At 41.4% G+C, this 10,485-nt stretch overlaps 1 protein-coding gene across 2 annotated transcripts in view; it reads left to right on the top strand.

Annotated features, from left to right (window-relative positions):
- Positions 1 to 266: 266 nt before the first annotated feature.
- The window catches only part of AASS (aminoadipate-semialdehyde synthase), an 83,398-nt gene continuing 73,179 nt past the window's right edge, over positions 267 to 10,485 (top strand). The window contains exon 1 of one of the 2 annotated variants that reach the window (XM_069087105.1): positions 267 to 359. The gene's annotated coding sequence lies outside the window, so the exon portion shown is untranslated. The remainder of the gene's footprint in view (positions 360 to 10,485) is intronic. The other variant, XM_069087106.1, reaches the window with a different exon arrangement.

Raw genomic sequence — 10,485 nt, 5'->3', positions numbered from 1 at the left:
GAGCCAGAGGACTGTGAGCTGCGTGCTCTAAGAAATGCGACCCGGAGAGCAAAACTCGCAGGTCACACAGATCCAGAAGCTAAGAGGGCATGACATAACACCTGGCAGTGCCTCCAATTGGTGGAGGAGGAAGGTTGTTCCCTCAGTGTGAGAGTCGATTGGTCGTGGGAGCAAGAGGCGTGGCGTCCCACAAAAGTTCAGCAAACATCTCCTCCTCCTCCTTCCCACCCCCATCCCGCCTCCCCCCACCCTCCACCCCCCAATTTGTTTCTTTGAATTCCAAGCATTCAAGGCAGAGATTAGAAGCTACCGCGGGGCTTCCAGTGCATGCCTCAAAGCTTCGAGGGTCCCAGAGCAAGGTAAGGAAGAGGTGGTCCCTGAAACAGCGGAGGGATGGGGATGGGGACGGGGTTAGCCTGGGGATGCTCTCTAAACCTCAAGCCGGGTGTTCCCACTGCAGCCTGCAGCCTTGGGAGAAGGAGCTGGAAAAGTTAAAGGCGGGGGACCACTCCCAACCTGCCCCATGTCAGCCCCCCAGCTCTAGCTGACCAAAGGGTCGCGTTTTCCCTTTTCACTTTATCCCAAATGAGGGAAGCAATTGGAGGGTAGGGGAGATGTTTCAGTTGCACGTGGCCTGGTCGCTATTCCGGGTGGAGTGTGTGTGTGTGTGTGTGTGTGTGTGTGTGTGTGTGTGTGTGTGAGAGAGAGAGAGAGAGAGAGAGAGAGAGAGAGAGAGAGAGAGAGAGAGAGAGAGAGAGAGAGAGAGAGAATCGGGGAAGGCTACTAAGTGCCCTTCCTCCATCCCTTTCTTGGTTACTTTATTTCTTTGTTTCTTGTAGGACTTTTTCTCTCGTGTCAGTGTCCCTCTTCTTGCCTTTTTGTTCTAACTTCTTATCGGGAACATCCTGCCCATCTTAGATTCATCCATTCTTTTCGGAGGCAGGAGAGGAAATCTTGTCCCAGTTCTCGCTTCTTTTCTCTCCCCCAGCCCCCTCTGCGCTCCACTTCTCTTTCTAGGTCTGCCCTGTGCTCAGACTCAGGCCGTAGAGAGAAGAGAGGGAGAAAATAAATAGCGTAAACGGAATCACATCACATATGTTAGGGTTAGGTCAAGACTATTCTTATTAGGGCCGCATGGCACTTGGGGGTTTCAGAAGCCCTGATTCCTACCCTTTTTTACCCTTATATTTTACCAGGATAAATTGGAAACTGATTTAATTGGTCTCCCCAACCCCCCCCCCCCCCCCTTATCTTTCTTCCTCCCTCCTCTCTCCCACTCTACGGCCTGGGTCTGACTCCCTGGCCCCCTCCCCTCCCCCCTCTCCCCTTCTGTCTCCCCCTCCCCCCCACTTTCTCTATCCAATCCATGCTTCACAAAGCTACCAAACAAATTTTACCAAAGCACAGCTGGAGACATGCCACACTCCTCTGCTCCCAAATTTCCTTAATCCGTATTGCCTCCAGAGTTCATAAGATCAGAGATCTGGACCTGGAAAGGAATTTAGAAGGCGTCTACCTCAACCATCTCATCTGGCAAAGAGGTCAAATTACTAACCCAAGGCCACACAGGGAGAATTGAGAGAAGCAAGACACAAACTCCTCAACCTGGCATTTCAGGCCTTCCACAATATGGCTCCAAACTGCCTTTGAAAACCTGTCCTACTAATCCTTTTGGCACACACGCGCGGCCAAACCAGCCTCCTTGTGCTCACCAAACTCACTCAGCATCTTATCTCCTATTTATCATGCCTGGAATTCATTCCTTTTCAGAATCCTTAGCATCTTTGAGGGTGCCATTTTCTATATAAAACCTTTCCTGATCCTACCTAGTTCTTAGTGCAATGTCCTGCCTTTTATTATCTTAAATACACATACTTGTATGCTACAGAATTTGGATTCAAGGAACCTGGATTCAATGACTTTACCACTTATTCCCTGGATGGTTTCAAAAAATTATTTAGCCTTTTTGAGCCCGTTTCCTCTTCTACAAAATGAGGAGTTTGGAATAGATAACTTTCAAATTTCTTTCAAACTATAAATGTATGATTGCATTAGAATTTAAGTCCCTTGAGGTCAGAGATTGTTTTTATTTCTGGTCTTTTTATGCACAGTTCATTGTATATAGTAGATGGTTAATAAATGTTAGATTGAATTGAGTTTTCCTGCATTCATGGGTTGCTCTTTACTAAGGTGACAATATTATTTCTCTAGTTCATTGGAAGACAGTTCTTTGGGGTGCAGGGTTGCTCCTCTAGCAGTTGGTACTATGAGCTGGGCAATTTCATTCTGGGTGAGAAGTTTTCCAACTGTCACTGTCATCTTTTGCTGTGGTCAAACACATACAACAAAATGAATCCATCCAGAGCTCTCTTCTGGCTAGTGGAGGTCTCTTTGCCTAACTCTATTTCTTTTTTTCCCCTGAAGCATTAAAAATTATGTTTTTTGTGTTACATTGACTTCTGAAATATATCCCCTCCACTTTCCTCTATCCATTATTCCCTCATTTGTCACAAAGACAAAAAGTTTAGAAAAATAATCAAGACATAAAAGTACGTGCAATATACTATACCCATAGTTCCTCACCTCTGCAATGAAGGAAGGGAGGTGTATTTTCTCATGTTTTCCCTTGGTCAAACCTTGGTAATTATTATTACACCAGCATTTAGTTTTCTGTTATTGCTCTGTTTACATTGTTGCAGCCATTACATATATTCTTTTCCTGGTTCTGTTTTCTTTACTCTGCATCAGTTTATGTAAATCTTCCCATATTTTTCTCAGTTCTTCATATCCATCATTTGTTACATTGCCAGAATATCCCATTGCATTCTTTACCACAGTTTGTCCAGCTATTTCCCAGTCCATAGGAGAGATAGGGAGAGGAGCAAAAGCTGGTTCTATCTACCTCCCTGCAGAGCTGGAGAGAAGCAAGCTGGACTATGTGTTAACCCTCTTCTCCTTACTCCTAACGCAGGAATGTCCTTCTACTTTGAAGTTTTCATCCATATCTGGTCAGAGGCAGATGGGGTCAGCTCTTGTGCATCTGACTATCTCATCCATATATCAGTCCTGACTGTTTCTTACAGGGCCATGAATTTGGAGCTAGAAGGGACCTTTTCATCCCTCCTCAAACCTGCCATGGCTCACCTCCCCCACTCTCTGAGAATCTTGCCTCACATTTTACTGAAAAAAAAAAATTGAGGTAATTTGCTAAGAGTTCCCGCTTCTTTCTTCTTCATCTCAAGTCATGTAAATGACTTCTGCCACAATCACCTCCTTCACCGCCATCTCACATAATGAAGTGGCCTTTCTCCTTGACAAGGCAAATCCCTCTAGATGTACAAATTATCCCATTCCATCCCATCTTTTCTAGCACATGGTTCTATCATCCCCATTCTCTCAACCATTCTCAGTCTCTCCCTGTCTGCTGACTGCTTCCTAACTGCCTGCACATATGTCCATGTCTCCCCCTCCTCAAAAAACCCACAATAGCTATCATCAGATATGTGTCCCTCCCTTTGGTGATTAAACTCTGTGAGAAAGCTGTCTACAATAGGTCCTTCCAGTTCCTTCCTTCTCACTCTCTTCTTAACTACAGACATTCTCCAAATCTTATTTATTCTACTGAAACGGCTCTCTCCAATGTTACCAATGATTCCTTAGTTACCACATCTTTTTCTCAGTCTTCATCATTGACCTCTCTGCAGCCTCTGACACTGTTGATCACCCTCTTCTCCCTGCTCCTCTCCAGGTTGTTATGATACTACTCTTTCTTGGTACTCCTATAACTATCTGACCTTTCTTCTTTCTACTTCGATGGAAATTCATCCATGTCTGCTTACTGTAGGTTTCCCATAGGGTTCTGCCCTGAGCCACCTTTTTTCTTCCTCTATGCTATTTCCTTTGCTAATATCATCTGTTCTAGTGGATTAGTTACTTTCTCTCTGATGATTCTCAAATCTACCTAACCATTCCTAGTGTCTCTCCCAACATCCAGTCTTGCATCTCCAACTGCTTATTATATATATATATATATATATATATATATATATATATACATACATATATATATATTTAACTGGAGGTTCTGTAAACATCTTAAACCCAACATGTCCAAAATTACACTCATGATCTCCCGCTCAAGAAAACAATCCTCCTCTCTTGCTAACTTCACTATTACTGTTGAGATTACCACCATCCTCCCCAGTTATCCAAGCTCAAAACCTAAGTTTCATATTCAACTCTTCATTCCTTCTCACTTCCCATATCCAATCAGTCATGAAGTGCTATATATACTATTATAGTTAAGACCCAAGTTGGGGGAGGGGAGAGTTCTGTAGAGTCTTGATGAAACTATTTGGAGAATAATCGATAACTTGGACCAACAATTAACTGGGAAATTGATGTGGGTGATGGCACAGACAATAAGAATATGTATCAATTGAACAAATATTTATGAAGAATCTACTCTTTCTATCAAAAGCTAGCCTGAAAGCTAGGAACACCAGGATTCAAAGCCTGCCTGTGAAACATACTGGCAGTGTAGTTCTGGGCAGACCATCATACCTCTCAGTTTTACAGACAAATCTCTGAAGTCTAAACCACAGAGAAGCTGCAGGTCTACACTGGCCCCCTCTCAGCCAAAGGCTGAGGAAAATAATCAGAATCTCTCCTCATTGGGTTGTGCTTCTTTTTCATCCCCCCATTGCTTATATCCAGAGATAATGAATGAATGGCAGCTGGCCATGTAAAAACATTTTAAATAGCCTAGAAACTGAAAGTAAAAAGCTTCCACATTCTGGCTGCTTTAACTAGCTGTCAAGAAGGAACCAAAAATAAGTTTGTCTTTGGAGAAGTGTGGTGGATTTTCTCAATCTCCCTCATTTCTCTTTTTGCCTCTTACCATTCTCTCTACCTAGCGTCAAGTCACTGGTTCTGGGTTGTCTCTGCTCAGGCTTCCTGGCACTTCTACTCTGATCCCTGCCCTAGAGTTCTCAGGAATTGAGAGGAGTCTCCTAGCAGCTTTGATGCTGAGCAATCATCCTCTTTTCTCCATCTGTTTTGCCTATCCACACGAGCTTCTCACTTCCCCAAGAGAATGGGAATGGAAGGAATCCCAAGCCCTTTAGACTTTTTAATTCTCTAATTCTTGTTGTTATCTGGAGGGGCCTGTATACAATATATGTCTGTATGTATGTTCCTGTGGGGGGAACAGCAAAAAGCAAAAAGGCCAATTTGACTGGAATGTAGAATGCTGGAGGGGTAATGAAATTAACTTGGAAAATATGTTGGAAATGGATTGCTAAGGGCTTGAAATACCAAACCAGAAAGTGCATTTTATCTTTGGGACTAATTTGGAGCCCCTGAAGTTTGTGAAAGAGTAGTTTTGACTTGGAAGGATCTGTGCATTAGGAATATCAAGTGGTTCATTGCTACCATAGATCCTGAGCAACATCTCTCTCATAAGTCCCTGTTTTGCCTCTGACACTGTAATCACCGCCGTGCAGGCCCTCATTGCCTTGCTTTTGACTATTGGAAAAGTCTGCAAGCTGGTCTTGCTTCTTAAATCTATCTGCATTTTTAATTCATCTTCGACCCAGCTGTCAAATTCATCTTCCTAAAAATCAAGTCTGACTACATCACTCCCAGCCCCGATTCAATGAACTCCAATAGGATCATTTATAGACGCCTCTGTTTGGCTTTTAAAGCCCATCATAACCCGGCTCCTTCCACTATTTCAGTCTTTTTACACCTCATTCCACATACCCTGTAGCCTCCTTGCTGTCCTACCATGCCAATCCAACATTTAAAGTTCGTACTGTGTTTCAGGCGCTCCCCTAAGCCCTGGGGATACAAAGAGGCAAAAAAAAAGACCTCAAAGAGTTTATAATCTAACAGGGGAGACAACATGAAAACAACTGTAGACAAAGCAAGCCATCTACAGGATAAACAGGAAAATAAATAACAGAGGGAAGGCACTACGATTAAGAGGCGTTGGGGAAGACTTCCTGTAAGCAGGATTTTAGTTAGGACTTAAAGGAAGTCAGAGAGCTCAGTAGTTGGAGTGGAGGAATAGGAATATTCCAGGCATGGGGGATAGCCAGAGATAATGCCTGGAGCTGAGAGATGGAGCTTCTTGTTCCTGGAACAGTCAGAAGGCCAGTGTCACTGGACTGAAGAGTACATGTTGGTAAGTAAGGTGTAAGAAGATAGGAGGGAGTAGGTTATGAAGAGTTTCGAATAATGCCAAACAGAACATTTTGTATTTGCTCCCACAGATGATAGGAAGTTACTGGAGTTTATTGAGCAAGGGATGATATGATTAGACCTTTGTTTTAGAAAAATCATTTTTGAGGTTGAGTGGAGAATAAATTGGAGTGGGGAAGAGATCTGAGGCAGACAGCCCCACCAGCAGGCCATTGTAATAATCCAGATGTAAGGGGATGAGGACCTGTGCTAGAGTGGTAGCAGTGTCAGAGGAGAGAAGGGGAAGTATTCAAGAGATGACATTGGCCTCCCTACTATTACTCCAAGCATTGTCCCTGGCTGAACCACGTGCCTGAATTGGCACCCTTCTCATCTTTGCCTCCAGGTTTCTCTTGTTTCCTTTAAGTCTCAACTAAAACTCTATCTTTTGTAAGAAGCCATAATCTTAGAGCCTTCCCTCTGAGACTACCCCCAACCTACCCTGTATATACCTTATATATACACACAGTTGATTACATGTTGTCTACTTCATTAGAAGGTGAGCTCCCAGAGATCCTGGATTGGTGGTTTTTGTTTTTGTTTTTACCTTTTTTTCCCCTTGTATCCCCTAAATTGTAGCTGACTAACCAACTAGCACAAGATGTACAAATGAGATAAAATATGTGGAGGCATTTTTAAACTGTGAATAGTTATACAAATATCACTTTTTTTCTGACTTATTTAAACCTATGAGTAAAATTAGTGTTGAAAGTTTCCCAGACTCATTTATCTTGTGAGTATGTTAATATATGTGTTCACAAAGCAGAACCCCATCACCCAAGAAGGGAGAAAGTCATGCTGTATGATAAAGAGGTGAAGCCACTGCAGAGGCTAACATTCTCAAAACCAGTTCTAACAAGTCGTGGAATGTGGATGTGATTTGAACAAGTCCCTGATCATCATCAGGTCCTGGCGTGACTATTTGAGAGGCTCTTTGCTTCTGTCTTCTCAATGGCAAAACTTTCACCATTTTAGCTGCATCACAGTTTATGAGTTGGAAGAGATTTTAGAGATAATCTAAACCATCCCTCCCATTTCATAGATAAGGAAATGGAGGCTTTGGAAAACTGTCGGTTCAGCAGATGGGATTTGAACACCAAATTTGCCATAATTTCAAGCTGATTCCCAGGGTGGGTACCCTTTCCTCTATCTCATTTGCATCTTCTGCTGGAAGTGACTCCTTCACTTTCACAGGGCAATTCATATGAGTACATATGGCATGCTCGGTGAATAGAACTTCTCTGGAAAAGAGAGCTTGAATCTAGGAAATAAATAACAGCTGGAGATATTCATGATATTCAGAAGAAAAGGGAAACCATAATCTTGAGGCTTTCTTATGTATTCTTTGCAATAGGGAGGTGTTTTTATCTGGTTGTGCCTGGGGGGCATGGCTGGTGGAAAGGGCACTTTTGTTGGTCACAGATTAGCATCTAAAGCCTAGGTGGTTTCCTCAGGCATTTAAAGACTGGCTACCTTCATTCCACAAACATTCATTAAGTACTTACTCTGGATAAAAAAGATTAAACAAAATGAAAAACCAGTCTCTACCCTCAGAGTTTATTTTTCACTAAAGCAAAAGAGTTTACTATTCAACCAAAGCTATCCATTTGAAATCAGGTTCTCCTACTCCAAATTTAATACTTTATCAGGTATATCAACTCATTTTATTATTAGGAATTCTTCAAGAAAATGCCCTGAAGTTTGGGGGGATGGGGGGAATCGTCAAAACAACACTTTAATACTATTTCTCAGAAAGTTTTCTTTGATAATCTGCTGAATAAATTCTAGCAGAAGAATAAAGACTGAGCCTATGGCTCCCTTTCTCCCTATTGTCTCAACTGAGAAACTTGTCTCATATTTCACTGAACAAGAAAAAAAAGACATTTGTGGAGAAAATTTAGTCATGCCCTCAGCACCAATTAAAGTGTATAGGACTGCTTGTATCTACTTTATATTGCTATAGACTACCTAAAAAGAGACAGGTATAACATTAAAAAAAATAGATTTCCCAGCTTCTTCATCCTCTTGCTTCTTTTTATTGGTATGGTTTGCTTTAAAATCATCTCCATTTGTGAATATCTTCCTCTGTACTTTCCTACCCGAAGTCATCCCTTATAACAAAGATTTAAAACTATAAGGGGAAAAAAATCAGCAAAACCAATGAAAAATTTGACCTTCTTTTAGAGATTGTGCAATATTCTACGCCCCTCATGCCCCACCTCTACAAAGAAGGGAGACTGGTGTACAGTTATTCCACATTGAGACTTTCCATGGGTGGTTTTGATATATCCTGACTTGGCATAAGAAATAAAATGGGAATTTGGGGGGAGTTTTGTGGAAGCTGCAGATGACATGTGAAGGCCAACAGATGACTCAGAAAAAATTTAGAAACTCAGAAATGTATATATGCATGTATGTTTGTATGGATAGTATCTCTTAACATTAACATATTTTATCTTTTATTACCATAATAATTGAGACATCTCTGGTACGAAGGGAGGGCCAAATATTTTAATGGATATTTTCCAGATTGCTCTGTGTCCCTAACTCCCATGATATGGAAGAGATAACAGTATTTTATTACATTTTTATGAATGACTAAGCTTGGTCATTAAAATTACACGGTGTTCAATCTTTCCATTTACATTGCTGTAGTCATTGTTAATATTGTCTGTTTACTTAAGTTTGCATCAGTATATCTTCCAATGCTTCTCTGAATTCTTCATATTCATGACTTTCTTATGATGCAGAACCACTTTGTTTAGCTACTTCCTTGTTCAAGGACATTGTTCTGTTTTTAGTTCTTTGAGACCACAAATAGAGTTGCTATGAATGCTTTGGTGTATGTGAAACCTTTCTGGTTTTGATCAACTTGGGTCATATGCTTAGCAGTGGGATCTCTTGGACATCTTAGTTTTCTTGGTTCCCTGGAGGCTGTGCCAACAGAATGTAAATGCTGGTACTAGGACCTATCATAGTAGAAGGACTTGGAGTACAGACTAAGTGCTGACCAGTATCACCCCCACCCCATCCCCAAGTTCAGTTAATTTTGGAGATATTTGTCATTACAATAACTGCGAATAGTGAATTTTGGGTCCCCAGCAATTCTCAAAGACAGTCTATACTGGGTAATAGTATCATAGTAGCTAATCCTGAAGTCAGGAAAACCCAAGTTCAAACCCTGCCTCAGATGTGTACTAACTGTGTGACCCAGAGCAAGTAACAACCTCCCTTAGGCTCAGTTGTTTCATTTATGAAATGAGGGGTTTGGACTCTATGGACTTTAAGAACTTCAGTTCTGTGATCCTATAATTGGAAGATATTAATCTATATTGGTGGAAGAAATACAGATAATGAAATACTGGAAACTTGTAGTCAACAGTATGGAGCAGTCTTCCTTTGAAGTGCTGACTATTTGTAATTTAGCTAAATCCACACAATCACAGAAAAGGGCATAGTCATTGCCAACTAGAATTAAGTGCCTACTCTCTGCCAGTCACTGTGATAAATGTTGGTGATATAAAGAAAGGAAAAACAAAAAGAAAAGAAAGATTTTGCTCTCAAGGAGCTCACAATCTAATGCAAACAACAAACAAGTTATGTACAAAATAAATTGGAGATCATCTCAGAGAAGAGGCAATAAGATGTAGGAGGACTGAGAAAGGCTTCTTATGGGAGGGGGAGCTTAAACTGAGACTAGAGGGAAGCCAGAATGAAGGAATAAGGAGAAAGAGTTCCAGACATGAAAATAGTCAGGATATGTGACTGAGAAACAGTAAGGAGGTATCTAGTGTCACTGGATCTTAGAGAGGATTTGAAGTTAAGTAAGGAGTAAGAAGACTGAAAGGTAGGAAGAGATCAGGTTAGGAAGGACTCTAAAAGCTGAACAGGATTTTATATTTGATCTAATCTGATATTACATTAAAGCATCTCACCAAAGTTTCTGCAAAATTAGCTAGACTGGAAATAATAGGGAACTGCTACTGGAGTAGTATAGATTAGAGGAATGGCGAGAATGGAGGGGAAACGGTGACATGGCTAAATATCTTTAGGAAGATCAAGTGGAGGATAGACTAGAGTAAGGGGGAGATACTTGAGGCATGTAGATCTGTCATCAGTCTATTGTAACAGTCTAGTCTGCACCAGGAGGGTGGCAGTGTTAGAAGAGACAAAGGAGTCATTGTGAGAGATGTTATAAAGGTAGAATCAACAGGACTAAATCCTTGATTGGATATGGGGGTG

Source organism: Petaurus breviceps, unplaced genomic scaffold, assembly GCF_028583685.1.
Source record: "Petaurus breviceps papuanus isolate PSGF00001 unplaced genomic scaffold, PetGlider_PUasm1.0 181, whole genome shotgun sequence".
In the NCBI taxonomy this organism is placed as follows: domain Eukaryota; kingdom Metazoa; phylum Chordata; class Mammalia; order Diprotodontia; family Petauridae; genus Petaurus; species Petaurus breviceps.
The sequence above is the reverse complement of the archived record's forward strand: the minus strand, read 5'-3'. Positions and strand labels throughout refer to the sequence as shown.